We start from the raw sequence: 15,374 nt of genomic DNA on the forward strand, positions 1-15,374 counted from the left end.
AGATGTAACTAATAAATCAGATGGAAGGCAGCTGGTTTCTAAAATCTATGTTCTCTCTTCAACAACATTTATAATAGCACTTGACATTCAATATTGTAGTACAAAAAGTTCTCCACACTGCAGAACGCGTTTAGCAGCAATGGCTCGTGAACCACGAATTATGAAATTCAAAGTCGGGGCTCCCTATTACCAAGACCACATCCGGTTCTATCGTATCATCAGTTTTGATTAAATCTTGAAAATAATTTTCAAACTGGTATTACTTCACTCTCTTCATCAAAGTAAAAGGTTGTCTACTGAGAGAGGATAAAGTGTGGTGCTCACGAGGTAAAATACCTTATTACTAACCTTTAAATCCATTGAAAGTTGAAATTTAGTTCAACAATATGAAAGATTCTTTACAGCCGTGTAAATATTACAGCACAATTTTTATCTCAGACAGTTTGGAAACGTTAAACAGACAAGAATATTTTGTTTCTTTGGAATTAAACACAAAATTACAGAATGGGTTATATGTGCTCTGCCTACCACGAGTATCGAAGCCCGGTTTTTATCGTTGGGAGTCTGCACACATACCGCTGTGCCACTGGTGGACCCGCCTTCCATTCCCAAGATATCAAACAGATGCATATAGCTAATAGGGTTACAATCGAATTAGTCGAAAATGGTAAAGTGGTTCAAGTTGTGCCCGCTAGGCGGCTCTGGTATCGAATATTATTCGTGTCTTTTATCTAAATGATAGATTCAATTGGGAGTTGATTTCTGGTTTTACCTCCCTCCCGCATTATCTTCTACGTCCCTTCCCTAAAAGGACTAGTGAAATATGAACCTACAAAATATATAGGAAAATTTGATCCAGTGGAGAGTGCTGAAGAAAAGCGTATTATTCATACAACTTGATTGGATGTTCATTTTGTTGTTTTTTTACTGATAACCAGCCTCTTACAGCTGTGTATTATAATAATCAGTGAATATCTTACTGTGACCGCTGAACTGGAGTCCAAACATTAATTAAAAAATTATATTGGAGTATAATTTCATTCACATGTGTCACTCGAACAATAGGGCCTTCAGTAAAAATAACATTAGTAACCTGTCAGAAGAATGTTACTTTAAAACTCTTTCACCAGGGTGACAAACAGTTTATTCGCCTTTTTAAATAAAAAAGAAAAAACAACAACATTTTATGGATTCAATAACAGAACATTTCATTCATCTTTCTTTTAAACATCATGCGCATATAAAGAAATAAAATCACACCAAACTAAACTAAAATTACACACATAAAGTGGAAATACACACATATAAATGTAAAGTAGAATGGCACACACGTATTATGTAAATGTACTGGTTTTTCGTCGAATACTCTGGACGAAAAAAAAAGAGAAATTGTATAATTTACCTTTGCATTGTTTTCAACTAAGTGTGACATATTGACATCTAAGGTTGTGCTTGAAACAATGTGGTTTTAAAAATGTGCCTTTTAAGGAAACAAATGTAGAAAAAAGGAAAACATCTTATGTTGTTAAACTTGAAAGGTCTTTGACCTAGCGAAGAGAGTATTACTTTAAGAGTAGAGATAATGTTAAAAACAGTAATACTGAATGTGTGAAAAAACCTTAACCATTAATCCAGTCAAAGAAAAGGTAGCCACCCCTGGCTAGATGAAGAAAAACACCAAAAAATAGTAAATATATCAGGAAAAGCCAGGAAATATGGAGATACAGTTCTAAGAAGAGCTGCAAAAAGAATAGGCTTAGAACCCAACCACTCTTGAAACGTAGAACGTAAAAAACTATGAAAGAAATAAAAAAATTAATAAAAATTTAAAAAGTAGGAATGACTAGAGGAACATCACAACATTTGGTGTCTTGTGACATCCGGGCTCTTTTTAAAGTAGGCGTGGCCTTTCTTCTGTCCGTCACTACTTCGTATTTTACTTTGTACTTGCATCCAATTACAGACTTAAATTGAGTTGTATCGGTAGCTAATCCTTTCTAAATACCCAACAAATTTAAAAGTTTCAAAAATGACCGGTTTTGATACTATTCTGTTGGCTCGCTCGTGACCAGTCAAATGGCTATAATGTCCCCCATAAACAAAGTATGACAACTGAAACTTCCTATCTGACCCCGACATCAAATACCACATTATGATGTTATGCATTTCGTTAGGGTCACGTAATTTGATTACATATACTTATCTGTAGTTGGTTGCTGAAACAAAGTTTACAACAGCTACATAAACCTTTGGTTCAGTTTCAATAAATACTAAATTACAAAGAATCACACGAAGTTGGAATGGGTGGACCTCCAGTAGCACAACGTTATGTGTGCGGACTTACAACGCTAGAAACTGGATTTTGATGCTCGTCTTAGGCGGAGCACAGATAACTCATTGTGTAGCTTTGTGCTGAAATACAAAAAAAATGCAAACAAACAACCAAGGAATAAACAGAACGATGGCTCGAACGGTGGCTCCATCTACTATGAGGTTGCACCTTATCAAAAGGTATATGTTTCTAATCTTTCCCCGATGTAACGTTTAGCTGCATTATTATTAACCAAATTATTTTTTATTTCTGATTTTATTTGTTTTAACCAGAAATTGATTATAATCACATGTTAATTTTAAAATATGTTGGAAAACGTAAAATGACTTGTAAGTGATTTGAGGCCCTTCGCATTCAACTGAGAACTGGTCTTAACGGATTGCACAGTTGACGCACTTGCCAACTCATAGTCAAGTCATGTGGGTCTGGATATAAGTTCAGAAAACTGAGTCCCCAGTCTTTCTTCTGGGATGACGTCACGATTTTACCACGTATATCATACGTGGGTTCAGAGAAAACAGCATTCATACAAAACTCTGTATTAAAAAAACATGAAACACAAAATTTGTACTGTAGAGAGAGATTGAAAAGGTGAAAATTGATAAGAAACAAACAAGTGAAGATCACCTGAACTTTAATGGTGAGGTGTTATTTGAAAATATATATAAATATGACTACATACGTACTGCCAAAATATCGCGTCAAAATACATAAGCGAAATATACTCTAAAAACGGACTGGTGAAATATCCCTTCAAGACATACAGGTGAAACGTTCTGTAAAAATATACTGGTAAAATGTCAGCTAAAAACATACTGGTGGAACGTTCTGTAAAAATAACTGGTGAAAGTGGTTTACTGGTGAAGTGACATATTAAAACATGCTGGCGAAAAAATCTTTAAAATGCAGAGAAGTGAAATCTTTTTAAAATGTGAGTGAAACAATTGAGTTGTCTTTAGAAACAATGGAGATTACACATCCCTTAACAACACATAAGTGAAAACATTGTTAAAATGTGCGATGAAACAGTCGTTATGAACAACGATAGTTGGCCAATTTTAGACGTTTCTGAACGGTTTTATGAAACAGTTGTAATTATTGGCAGAAGGCACGTAGTATGGTCATTAATCTAAAAAACTTGACAGAAACAGACTATGAACTTGAGAAAACTAATCACCTATATCTGTGTATTAGAGAATGTGAAACTATCCATGTTATGTTTGACTTTCTTCGTTTTTAACAATGTTAACAGTATACCCTAGAAAGTAACTCGACACGACTTGTTTAATTACGTTATCAAAAGGCCTCTTGTACTCGCGTTTAACTACAACGTAACGTATAAACAGGGTTATATGCGGTGTCTATTTCTCTAATTTCTGAATGTTTGTATTGTCAACTGTTACGACAACGTCAGTAGCGAAGTACATCTACCTTTTGTCCTTTTTTGTGTTTCATGTAATCCAAAATCATACGAATTATTCAGCGTTTATGTGCTTTTATTTGTTTACATTTTTATAAACATGCTATTGTAGACATATTGTTGAAACATTCTTCCTTGTTTTAAACGGATTATAAAAGCAATTCGTGGTGACGAGAAACCCACTTGAAATAATAATGTATTCTCAAAAAGGTTGGTACGATGGGTAATAGTACTCATATTAAAATAAAGTACAGAACAATGTTTCGACCTTCTTAGGTCATCTTCAGGTTAACCTGCTCTTTATTAACCTGAAGATGACCCAAGAAGGTCGAAACGTTGTTCTGTACTTTATTTTAATTAAAATGGTAATATCCATTATACCAACCGTCTTGAGAATACGTATAATAGAAGGTTGTTTTTCCACCGCTAGGGTCCATTGGTACAGAGGAGTTAAAAAAACCCAAAGAAACAACATAACCTTGGCTTGAGCATGTTAGGTCGCTTTTTTTTAAAACCAATTCGAAATAGGTAGAACGCTTTTGTTTTATATTCTTTCAGCCAGGCTTCATAATTTAAAAAAATAAAAAAAAATTGTCAATTACGCACTGAAAAGTCTGGTGACAATAAAACACTAACGCGGGCCATGCCTCGCCCTCAATTTCTTTCTCACTTCACAACGCTGAACGTGCGCGTGCTTTCAGCCCCATAGAAGGGTAGGGTTGAGGCTGCTTACTTTACTTAAAGTACTGTCGAGTTCACTTCTTATCTCGTTCTCCTTTGAACGTCTGCTGTTCTCTCTTTCTCCATCGGTATTAAAATTCCGAGGGTTTAGATTTGGAAAAAAAATATTTTTGGCGCCATTTAAACGCGTGCGAGCTTGGACAGCGAAGCACGTGGTAAAGCATTTATAACTTTCTCCAGTATTTTTCGGTGGAATTTAATTCAGCGCCATTTGACAGCTTTTAGCTGTTTGTTACACAAATTGATTTATAATGCCAATGATTAGACGTGTGTTCGTTGGAAGTGACGGTTTCAACTAAATACATAAGATAATATTTTTCAGAACATGAAGTACCACCCATTGTAAAAAAGAAATAATCATAAAAATTTTGTGTTCGGATTGTACTAGAACTGTTGTTTCATCCGTGGTATAGTAAGTATCAGTGACACGAATTTTTTGGTTGGAAAACCTTAAAAACGGAAAAAAACACTATGTCACTTGCTAAGCCTAATATCACTGTGGTGTGAAAGACGCGACCAAAAGTTTCTAATTTAGTGGAAAAGTCGGTAAGTATGGAAGTAGCTTTAAGGTCATTATCTTTTTCGTAACATAAACAATATATATATATTAGTTACTTTACAGTGTAACTTACTCCAGTATAGTTTTGTAATTTATTTTGTCAACTGGAATGCAATAAATGAAATATTGACGCTATGTTCCATTTTTTTTTGTCAAATTCCGTTAAGTTATAACAATACAAAGTATGCCGAAAGTTTCGTATTTTTATCTCAAAAAACGTTCAGAACGGTTGGGTAAATATGAAATTAAAATGATTAAATAAGAAATTATTACTTACATTAATAATGTTATTTGCATATATAATACCTTCCTCGGGTTTTTCTGAAACCTCTGATGGGCCTCTTAAAGATTCGTTTTTTTATATAATAAAATAACTAATAACCTGTGAAATGTCTATGTTTTATTCGAAACGTAAAATAGGCATATTACGAATAATGATTTAATTTTTTTCATAGCACGAAATATACAAATTCTGTAACTGTCAATAACTCGTACTCCTTTCCTAATTTTCGTGTTCTTTTTCAGTTTTGATGTCATCCCTTGTTAGATTTCTATATTTTTAAAGAAAACAATTTACGTATTCCACCTCTTTTTAGTTATCGCAGTCTTATTATTCCAAACCACAAAATAAGTCGTTCTCAAATCGGTTAGGCTTAACCATGTATTTTGTGTTTAACATGTTTACCTGGAGATATGTTGCATTGTTTAATAAAAAAATAAAAATGTTGTACTTATTCGCAACACATCAGCAGTATAGAGTACGATTTTGTATACTGCACATAACGTTAGGATTTCAATCATATATAACCATTTATACTTGTGCATTGACTTAACATTTCACACTGTACATTTTGTCCGTTAGGGGTTCTTTATTGAATTGTTTTACTTCGTTCACGTTTACAATGGTGTATCCAAAACTACTTTTCTTGTTAATAACATATACTAGAAACGTATCTAATTATAATAATTACAATTTTAAACATAAGAGTAATAAATTACCAGTGACTGCTTTCTTGATCACTGGTCACTTAAATGCTAGTTGTTTAATAATCTAATCACTGTAACTGGTCGCATTTGACTGTTAGTAGCTTTAGTCAGTTGATATAATTCATTATATCTATGGTATATATATATGTCTATAAACCTGTAGACATCTTCGCTCATGTAGTATTAAATGTTGTGAAACTTTGGTCATTTATCCAGACATGATACTTTCTTCACAGTAAACGTTTTATTTATTCATACATGTAATATCATCAATCATTACTTTGCTAGAAATGTGAAATAACAAACTCTTATATGTTTCAAAAGTTTATTCAGTTAAACCAACGTTCTTAGTATCAAATACAAATCACAATAGATGTAGCCCCCTGGTGGCTCAGTTTGAGGGCTTACGCTGCAAATAACTGGGTTTCGAGATACTTGGGGTGGACATAATACACGTAACCCATTGTGTAGCTTTTTGCTTTGTTCGTTAAGCACAAAGAGATACAAAGGGCTATCAGTGTTGTTATCATCGCGGGTATTGAAACACAATGTTTAGCGTTACAAAACCAGGCTTGCCGCTGAGCCACTGGATGGCGAGCTTTGTGTTTGATAATAAACAAATAAAAATAAAAGATAAAACTGATATTTATGTATATCGCGTTCAACATGAACATAGTTAAATCTGTGTATAAGCTAGAAATCAGTTGGCACAATGCTACGTTTTGAAGAAAACGTAAATAAGAAAAAAATCGAAATAAGAAGCCATAACGAATCAGGGTTCGGGACCTCGGGCCTCCTCGGAAATGTTTCGTAATTTGTACCGGAAATAGTACATTTTGAGACTATTTTTACACCTTTTAAATATGGGTTATACAAGAAGAAGTACAAATGTAGCAGACTATTTCACTGTGATTAGTACAATTCAACTAAAAACGTCATATGTAAGACTATAAATATTTTAATATTTTCTTAATTAAATGTAATCTAATATTCACTTCAACTTTACAACAAATGCATGCACATAAACTATTTCTTTTAAGACACGAAAAATGTGAAATTGTTGCTTTTAACCATGAATGTTTTAATAACATAATTCTGACACGCCTTACTTAGAATTTTAAGTCTGGCTAAGGCGACAGTTCTGGTTTTTTCTCCAAAGCTGTGAGTTTATCTTCGTTGGTATTGAACGTTTCTAAGTTATTATCGCTATTTCTAGAATTATACAATTAACACGGTGAAGCATAAGTAAAGTTATAAGTATACTTATAGTTTGCCCCGATAGAGGGCAAGCGAAGTAGACTTAAACTACAAAGTTTCTTTATTATAAGAATTAAAATAAGTTATCCACACTTCAAAATACTGGTCTGCGTAATTGACAGGAGATCCTTCCAATACTTAAAAATATTGTTGCATTCGGTCTAGTACGTAAACAGTTGAAAATGCGTGGGAAATGCTACAGCTTTTCATCCTACACTTCCATGTTGCATTGCAGTTAGTAGGCGAGAGGTTTAACGGAAAAGGCACGGCTGGAAAAAGGCTTGCATTTTGCCGTGACTCATACTGAATATCGTGTGTTAAAATCAGTTTTCCCATATTTTCTACATGCACAGACACAAGTTGGCTATTTTGACTGTTTTTTTTTTTTAAACAACAACGAAAAAAAAAAAGATGACTACAACGCCCACACGTGTGTTCGAAACTAATCTTTCAACTTTCGACTACTACACGTAAACCAAAAATCCATTTCTATGTCACACACTTCTCTGTAAACAGTTCTCTGCATATTTTTATATAAATCGGCAAATCATACCGGCAATTCGTACCTTGATTCACATCGCCCGGCAAATCACACCTTCGCTAAAATAAACTGGTAAATTTCTGCCTTCTTTTCAATAAAGCACTAAAATATTTTTATATGAACCACTAAATCCTCGTGTTAGGGTAATCCATATAAATTTTGGTAAACAAGTAATTCTTCGTTCATGTACACCAGAGCTCCGTGTCTACATAAGTTACACAATTCTTGATTTTTATTTAAGTTTGCGAGACTTTTTTTTACTTTGAATCTTTATTAAAATATTCTAAAGAGTTTAAATCATAATTATAGACAATATCTGTTTTGAAATTTTCGAGCAAAGTTACACAAGAGATATCGCATAACCTTTCCGTATTCTGAAGTGAAGGAAAGCAGCTAGTCAGCAGCGCCCACTGCCAGCTTTGATCTGACCAAATAATTAGACTTTATAACCTTTTTAATAACGTTTTGTCTTCTCATTGGCAACGTGATGCGAGGCATGAATCTCGCGACTCACAGTCTGGGCAGGCTAATCAGATACGTGTAGGAAGTAGTTGAATAGTGTCAGATAAGATAGATGTACAATTCGTATATGTACACAGTATGCGTGTCGAATCAAGCTATGTGAATGTGTTACAAGTGGTGTTACTTGAGACATGAAGTGATACATCTGTCACCTTCTGAGCCATCACAGATTTCGATATAACCTTGACATTGTTAAGGTTAAAAAAGAAAACGTGAAATGGTTTTAAACTTGAACTTAATATGAAAAATCTAAACCGATATCCAGAATAACGAAAGCTTGTTTGTTTGTTTATTGAATTTCGAGCAAAGCTACTTGAGGGCTATCTGCGCTAGCCGTCCCTAATTTAGGGTAAGACTAGAGAGAAGGCAGCTAGTCATCATCACCCACCGCCAACTCTTGGGCTACTCTTTTACCAACGAACAGTGGGATTGACCGTCACATTATAATGCCCCCACAGCTGAAAGGGCGAGCATGTTTGGTGCGACCAGAATTCGAACCCGCGACCCTCAGATTACAAGTCGAACGCCTTAACCCACCTGGCCATGCCGGGCTCTAATGTCTTAATATGAAAATTCGAAACAGGTATCTAGAATAACGAATGGCTAAGATACAAGTTTGCTCTAACGTCTTAGTATGAAAAATCGAAACCGATATCCATAATAACGAAAACTAAGATACAATAACGTCTTAATACGAAAAATCGAAACCGGTTAATAGAATAACTAAGATACAAGTTTGTTCTAACGTCTTAATCTGAAAAATCGAAACCGATATCCAGAATGACGAAAGCTAAGATACTAGTCTGTTATAACATCTTTTATGAAAAATCGAAACCGGTGTCTAGAATAACAAAAGGCTAATAAGATAAAAGTCTGTTTTCATCTTGCGTAATTTTATCCTATTGAATTTAATAAAAAAAATTCCTAAATTGTGTAAATAAAAATACGAATTTGAAGTTTTTTGTTTTCTTATGAAAAAAGCTCTATTTTATGAAAAAAGTTCTCTGTACAAAGTTCTTGTACACGTACAACATATTCTATAGCTCGTGCCTTAAGGCCCCAGCTAACTACATCAGGCTTCAGTTTCATGTCTATTTTTGGCTCGGATCTAGTACCTTCTGAGTAGTGAGGCTGCATGCCCGGCCTCCGCTTGTGTCGCTGAAATTAGTTATGTAAGAACGAATAGTCGCCATTCTCCGTTATCTGTACTGAGAAGGAGGAAGCTAAGCCTAAAAATTCATAAGAATTGGTTAGTTAGAGTTTTTTGGCTCAAAGCGTCGGGACCATCTACGCTTCATAAGAAGAAACTGAATAACGTAGATATAAATAAAACTTTCCACCTAATCAGTTCACGGTCGTTGTTGTTTTTATGTGTGTTTTTTTTAACATACTGAAGGTAATCCATAACCACAGGTGGTCTTTTAATATCCACTTCATGTTTAAAGAAGCGCATTAGTGTTTTACACTTCTAAATATACATGTAAGTCGGTAAGTTATGTTGATATGAAATCACATATGACATGGTTTGCTTTGCAGTGTTTGTTGCAGTTTTATATGTAGTAAGAGCATGCAAAGTTACGTCATCGCATTTGCTTTTGTTTGACTCTTTAAAATACAAGAATTCTTAAGTCTCGTAAACACCCATTGTTAATTATCCTTCGAATTAACTTTAAGAAATGCAATAGCCTTTTTAATAATAAAATAAAGGTAATAAGCTCATAATTATAGGCAAAATGTTTTAGAAACTCTTACGTTGAGATATTTTAATACATATAATACTAATTTAGCACATTTGCCGTAAGGAAAATTGCCATTAGGAGTTGTATCAGTTATTTTCTTTTGAATTTCGCGCAAACCTACACGAGGACAATCTGCAATAGCCGTCCCAAATTCAGTAGTGAAAGATCAAAGGGAAGGTAGTGTCAGTAATATAGTTTTATATCTTCTAAATTATCATCGAATTAAAAATTGTTAAGGTTAGTTGTAAACCTGAGTCTGAACTGTCCAGGGTACGTAGCTGAATGTTAACACTGATTTATAAAATCAATGGTCTATACACTGTTCTTACTGGCCAAGTTTAACTGAATTTTTCTTAGCCTAGAGATTGCTAACGATAATATTTTGTTAGGATTTTTTTTAAAATATTGGTTTTACAAGTGAATGGATTAAGTAAAATTTATAAAGACGTGAAATTTTGAAGATTATGTTAAGTTTTACAAATATTCCTGAAAAAATCTTTAAATGTAAAGAAGGGTTGGACTCAATAAAGAACAAAAGATGAAATCGAACTCTCAGCAAACTATGATATAAACATCATAACAGAACAAATTTAAACGATACGATTCTGTAAAGTTATTAGAGTTCTTTGTATGGTAAAAGGCACGTGTATTCTTTTATTGATAGCTCTGTAGGAAGCTTCGTAGCATATAAAAGCTAAAACACAGAGGGTTTTCCCTGGATAGAACTAAGATAGTCCATCCACTATGTGACTAGGCGCAAAAACAAACAACAATTTGTCAGTAATCTTGTTGCGTTGTTTCGGTAGCAAACAAGCAAACCATGAATCGAACATACCCATTCATTTTAGTTTTCTATACTTAAAAAAACATACATCTTTGATCTTAAATCAGCTGGTCCTTTGATACCTCACAGAAATGTAAGGGGCTTATAACGCTAAAAATAGGGTTTCAATATTCCTTATTAGCAAAGTAGAAATAGCTCCTTATGTAGCTTTATAACAAACAAAGTAAATCAGTCGAAGTGGCGCCAACATTCGTCTTTGAGGATCCTACATGTAGGTGTACTAGTTAGGCCTAAACAAACATGCAGATGAACGGTTCTAGTACGACAAAATAAGTAATTACGTATAGATGTTTTAGTTAGGCCTAAACGAACAGGCAGACCAACAGTTTTAGAGCAACGAAACAACATTTTTACATATGGATGCTGTAGGTATAAACAAACAACATTCAGACAAAAACGTACTAGAGTAAGGAAACATTTATGAGCTAAACGCAGTAATTTAACGTGTAGGTAGCGTTGCATTGTCTTTCCATAGAGCCTACATAGAGTACTAGTACGAAAGTTATGCCCATTTGGAAAGTCCTATTAGCCTATTTCTCTGTAAATAAATCTCTTTCATTAGGTATAACAAAATACCTATAGATAATAATTTCATCCTCGCATCACAGCGGTATGTCTGCGGACTTACAACGCTTGAAACCGGGTTTCGATAACTATGGTGGGTAGAGCGCAGATAGCTCTTTTTGTAGCTTTGTGCTTGACTACAAACAAACAGTTTTATCCACAAGCTGTAATTTATACCACAAGATTTGAAGAAAAAACAAATGCTTTAAGGGGCTCTACTTGCAATTAGCGGGTCCCAGGTTTCAATTCCCATCACTGAACTTACCCTTTCAACTGCGCGGGCGTTATAATGTGACGTTCAGTCCCACTATTTGTTAATAAGAGTAGCCCAGGAATTGGCGGTGAATGGTGTTGAATAGCTGCCTTCCCACTAGTCTATCACTGCTAAATAAGGGATGGCTAGCGCAGATAGCCTTCAAATTGCTTTGTGCAAAATTCAAAACAAAACAACAGAATTCTAGTTTTTAGGCCATTCGAGCGTATTCGGCAATACCGTAGTGACAATAACAACAAATTTTGGCAGGAATATTTTAATTTTCTCATTTTTACGATGTTCTTGTCTGTTCAGTCTGTCCTTATCCTCTGTCACGTTCATTAAGCCAACGTCACATATTTAATCACTTTCATTTAAGCAACGCCATATCTTGTGTTTCATTCATTTCTGTTTGTTCAGTTACACCTGGTTTCGTCTCTTTATAGTGTTAACGAATCAACAGTAAACTACACCTGGGTTCTTTACGTTCTGTAGACGAACTCTGGTTTAGTCTATTTATAGTTAGCTATTTCTCATTACATACTAATCATCTGTTTCCTATTCCACTCTACATATCCGTTCAGCTGCATCTGGTTTGGAAGTTTAACACTAAATAAACTAATTTTGATTTTGTTGTTTTAGATACAGTCATTCATTCACTTTCCTTTTTCCACCGCTTTCCATTCAGCCGTGTTTGGTTCAGTCATTTTGAACTCCGTAATCTTAAATTACAGCTAACTCTTATTCCGTTTTCATCGCTCAGTACAAAATTCTTAACACCCCCCGAGCAAGTTTTAAAAATAATTCTAAATCAAGAAATCACTGTAAGGCCCCGGCATGGCCACGTGGTTATGGCATTGGACTCGTATTCTGAGGGTTCAAATCTCCGTCACACCAAACATGCTCGTCCTTTCAGCCTTGGAGGTGTTATAATGTGATGGTCATTCCCATTATTCGTTGGTAAAAGAGTAGCCCAAGATTTGGCGGTGGGTGGTGATGACTAGCTGCCTTCCCCCTAGTCTTACGCTGCTAAATTAGGGACGGCTAGCGCAGATAGTTTTCAGTAACTTTGCGCGACATTAAAACAAATAATTACTGTGAGCTGTTTGTGGTTAATCTTGAAAGTAAAACGTGCTATAGATGTAAGGAATTCGTCCGCTATTTACAACAAAATAAAAAAGAAGTGGTCTTCCGATGACGTCAGCTTTCCAGAAGAAAGTTATTTTCACCTTACTTATTTACGAGTTTTAGATAATGCACATATAATTGTGACTGCCACGAACATTAAAAGACGGCTTTCTTTTTAAAACTCGCCTTACTCAATGAAAGCCATCTATTTTTACACTGTTGCAACATGTGTGGGGGAGACATAATATGAAGCTCTTGGCCTAGTGTCGTGGCATTTTGAGTCTTACCTAGAAAAACGATATTCGATACACTGGAACTGTAAGGTTTTGTGGGTTCTGACAGGATTTAGGCTTCGATAATAGTGAAAGAATAAGATAAAAAAAAGAATTCATTCATTGTAGGTGGATTACACTTTCTGCGGTGACAAGTAGAGGCCCCAAACACAGATTGGGTTTATTTTCAATAACTTAGAAAACTTGCTTAATAATTGAATAATAAATTATAGCATCAGTTCCACATATTCTTAAAACGTATATAAATATTGGTGAATAAACGATAATTAAAACACCTTGCATAAAACTCTTATATGTAATATATTAACAATGTAATAATGTGGTACCATGGTTACGTACAAGTGAAATGTATAAAAAATGTAATAATGTGGTACTATGGTTACGTACAAGTGAAATATATCAAGAGTATAATAATGTGTATAACCCATTTACTGTTATACATTTATTTTAATACCTTAATTTGTTTCAGTTTGATGCATGTGACTTATATTGTTCTGTTTGTATTCTGCAAGTCCCTCCTGTTCTGTAAATTTGTAGAATATTCTCGAGCGTAAGAATCAACAATTTGAATGTCATTATTGTTGCCAATTGAACTTTCTAGAACCTCGTCTAAAAGTTTATAAATTGACACGCGAAGAGACAGAAAATAATATTATTGGTCAGCTACAGTTAGTGTGCTATAAACATCAGAAGCTATAATTGTGACAAACGCTTATTAATCGGAATACTACAGATATTTGACCAGGTACGGTTACAGATTTCGAACATTGCAAACAGTCAACTTCAGTGAATAAAATTCGGATGTTATTATTTACACAAGAACATTAAACCTCTTCGTCGGTAAAAAGTCCGCTTGTCACCGGTATGAGGCCAGCCAAGCTAGCTTGCTTAAACGAGGTGTAACAATATCAACTCAGAATTAATTTATTCGTAGTGTACCTGGACTGTCGATGAAATATTCAGTTTCAGTCCAGATATGATTAAGTGTAGTTTGTAAAACTCTTGTATATAAAGCCAATATTTTAAATAACTCTTTGTAATAACCGTTATTATAAATTATACTGTTGTTTTTATAGTAAAATATATTTGTTTTAAGAAAAAAAATTGTACCAATTTTATTAACTTATAAATCCAAATTCAAATTTTCGGTTATTTGAAATCGTAATACGTAACGTACGTAACATAATAAATCGGAGACTCATCCGAGATAAATTATAATACATAACTTTTACGACGGGCATATACAGGTGAAATTTCAGTGGAACGTCATAATGTGACGTAAATAGACGTTATTCAGTACAATGTCACAAATAAAACTAAAATGTAGTTTAAATCGATGAATCTGCTTATGATAAAAGGCCCGGCATGGCCAGGTGGTTAAGGCACTCGACTTGTAATCCGTGGGTCGCGGGTTCGAATCCTCGTCATATTAAATATGCTCGCCCTTTCAGCCGTGGGGGTGTTATAATATGACGGGTCAATCCCACTATTCGTTGGTAAAAGAGTAACCCAAGAGTTGGCGATGGATGGTGATGACTATCTGCCTTCCCTATTGTACTCTCACTGCTAAATTAGGGACGGCTAGCGCAGATAGCCCTCGAGTAGCTTTGCGCGGAATTCAAAACGAAACAAACAAACTTATGATAAACTCTAAATCTGCGCCTTATATTCTCTTCTAATTCAACAACCAAATTGTTTCTGTTTTGGATGCAGTATATTGTAGTAATGTGCGGATAAGCAGATGAAAAATGTGACGTCACGTCGTTTCTGTTATAATAAATTCTGCCATAATATGAAACTTATGTTAAGCCTGTTGGCCAGCGGTAGGCATCGGTTGTTTTTTACACGTTTTTCTACGACACGTTTACTTTAAGACTGACGTCCACTGTTAGGGTCCCCCGTCAGTACAGCAGTAAGTCTATGGAGTTACAATGCTAAAATCAGGGGTTCGATTCCCCTCGGTGGACTCAGCAGATAGACCGATGTGGATTTGCTATAAGACACATCCACTGTTGGATGAAGACCATATATTATCATCTCTATTCCCATCCCACTCTCCCTTAAAATCGAATGGCTTCTTGAGATAAGTCTGAAGGTTTACGAAACCCGTAGCGTGCGCAGGAGAAACAGCTCATTGTATGACGTTAGACTTAACTATAAACAAACAAATCCGGTCGAATCTTCGATTATGTGT

General features: G+C 34.8%; 1 protein-coding gene across 2 annotated transcripts in view; it reads left to right on the plus strand.

Moving 5' to 3' along the window:
• The first annotated feature begins 4,425 nt into the window (after positions 1-4,425).
• Positions 4,426-15,374, plus strand: part of LOC143226757 (uncharacterized) — an 87,155-nt gene continuing 76,206 nt past the window's right edge. The window contains exon 1 of one of the 2 annotated variants that reach the window (XM_076458143.1): positions 4,426-5,039. The gene's annotated coding sequence lies outside the window, so the exon portion shown is untranslated. The remainder of the gene's footprint in view (positions 5,040-15,374) is intronic. The other variant, XM_076458140.1, reaches the window with a different exon arrangement.

This window comes from Tachypleus tridentatus, chromosome 9 (assembly GCF_004210375.1).
Source record: "Tachypleus tridentatus isolate NWPU-2018 chromosome 9, ASM421037v1, whole genome shotgun sequence".
Lineage (NCBI taxonomy): Eukaryota > Metazoa > Arthropoda > Merostomata > Xiphosura > Limulidae > Tachypleus > Tachypleus tridentatus.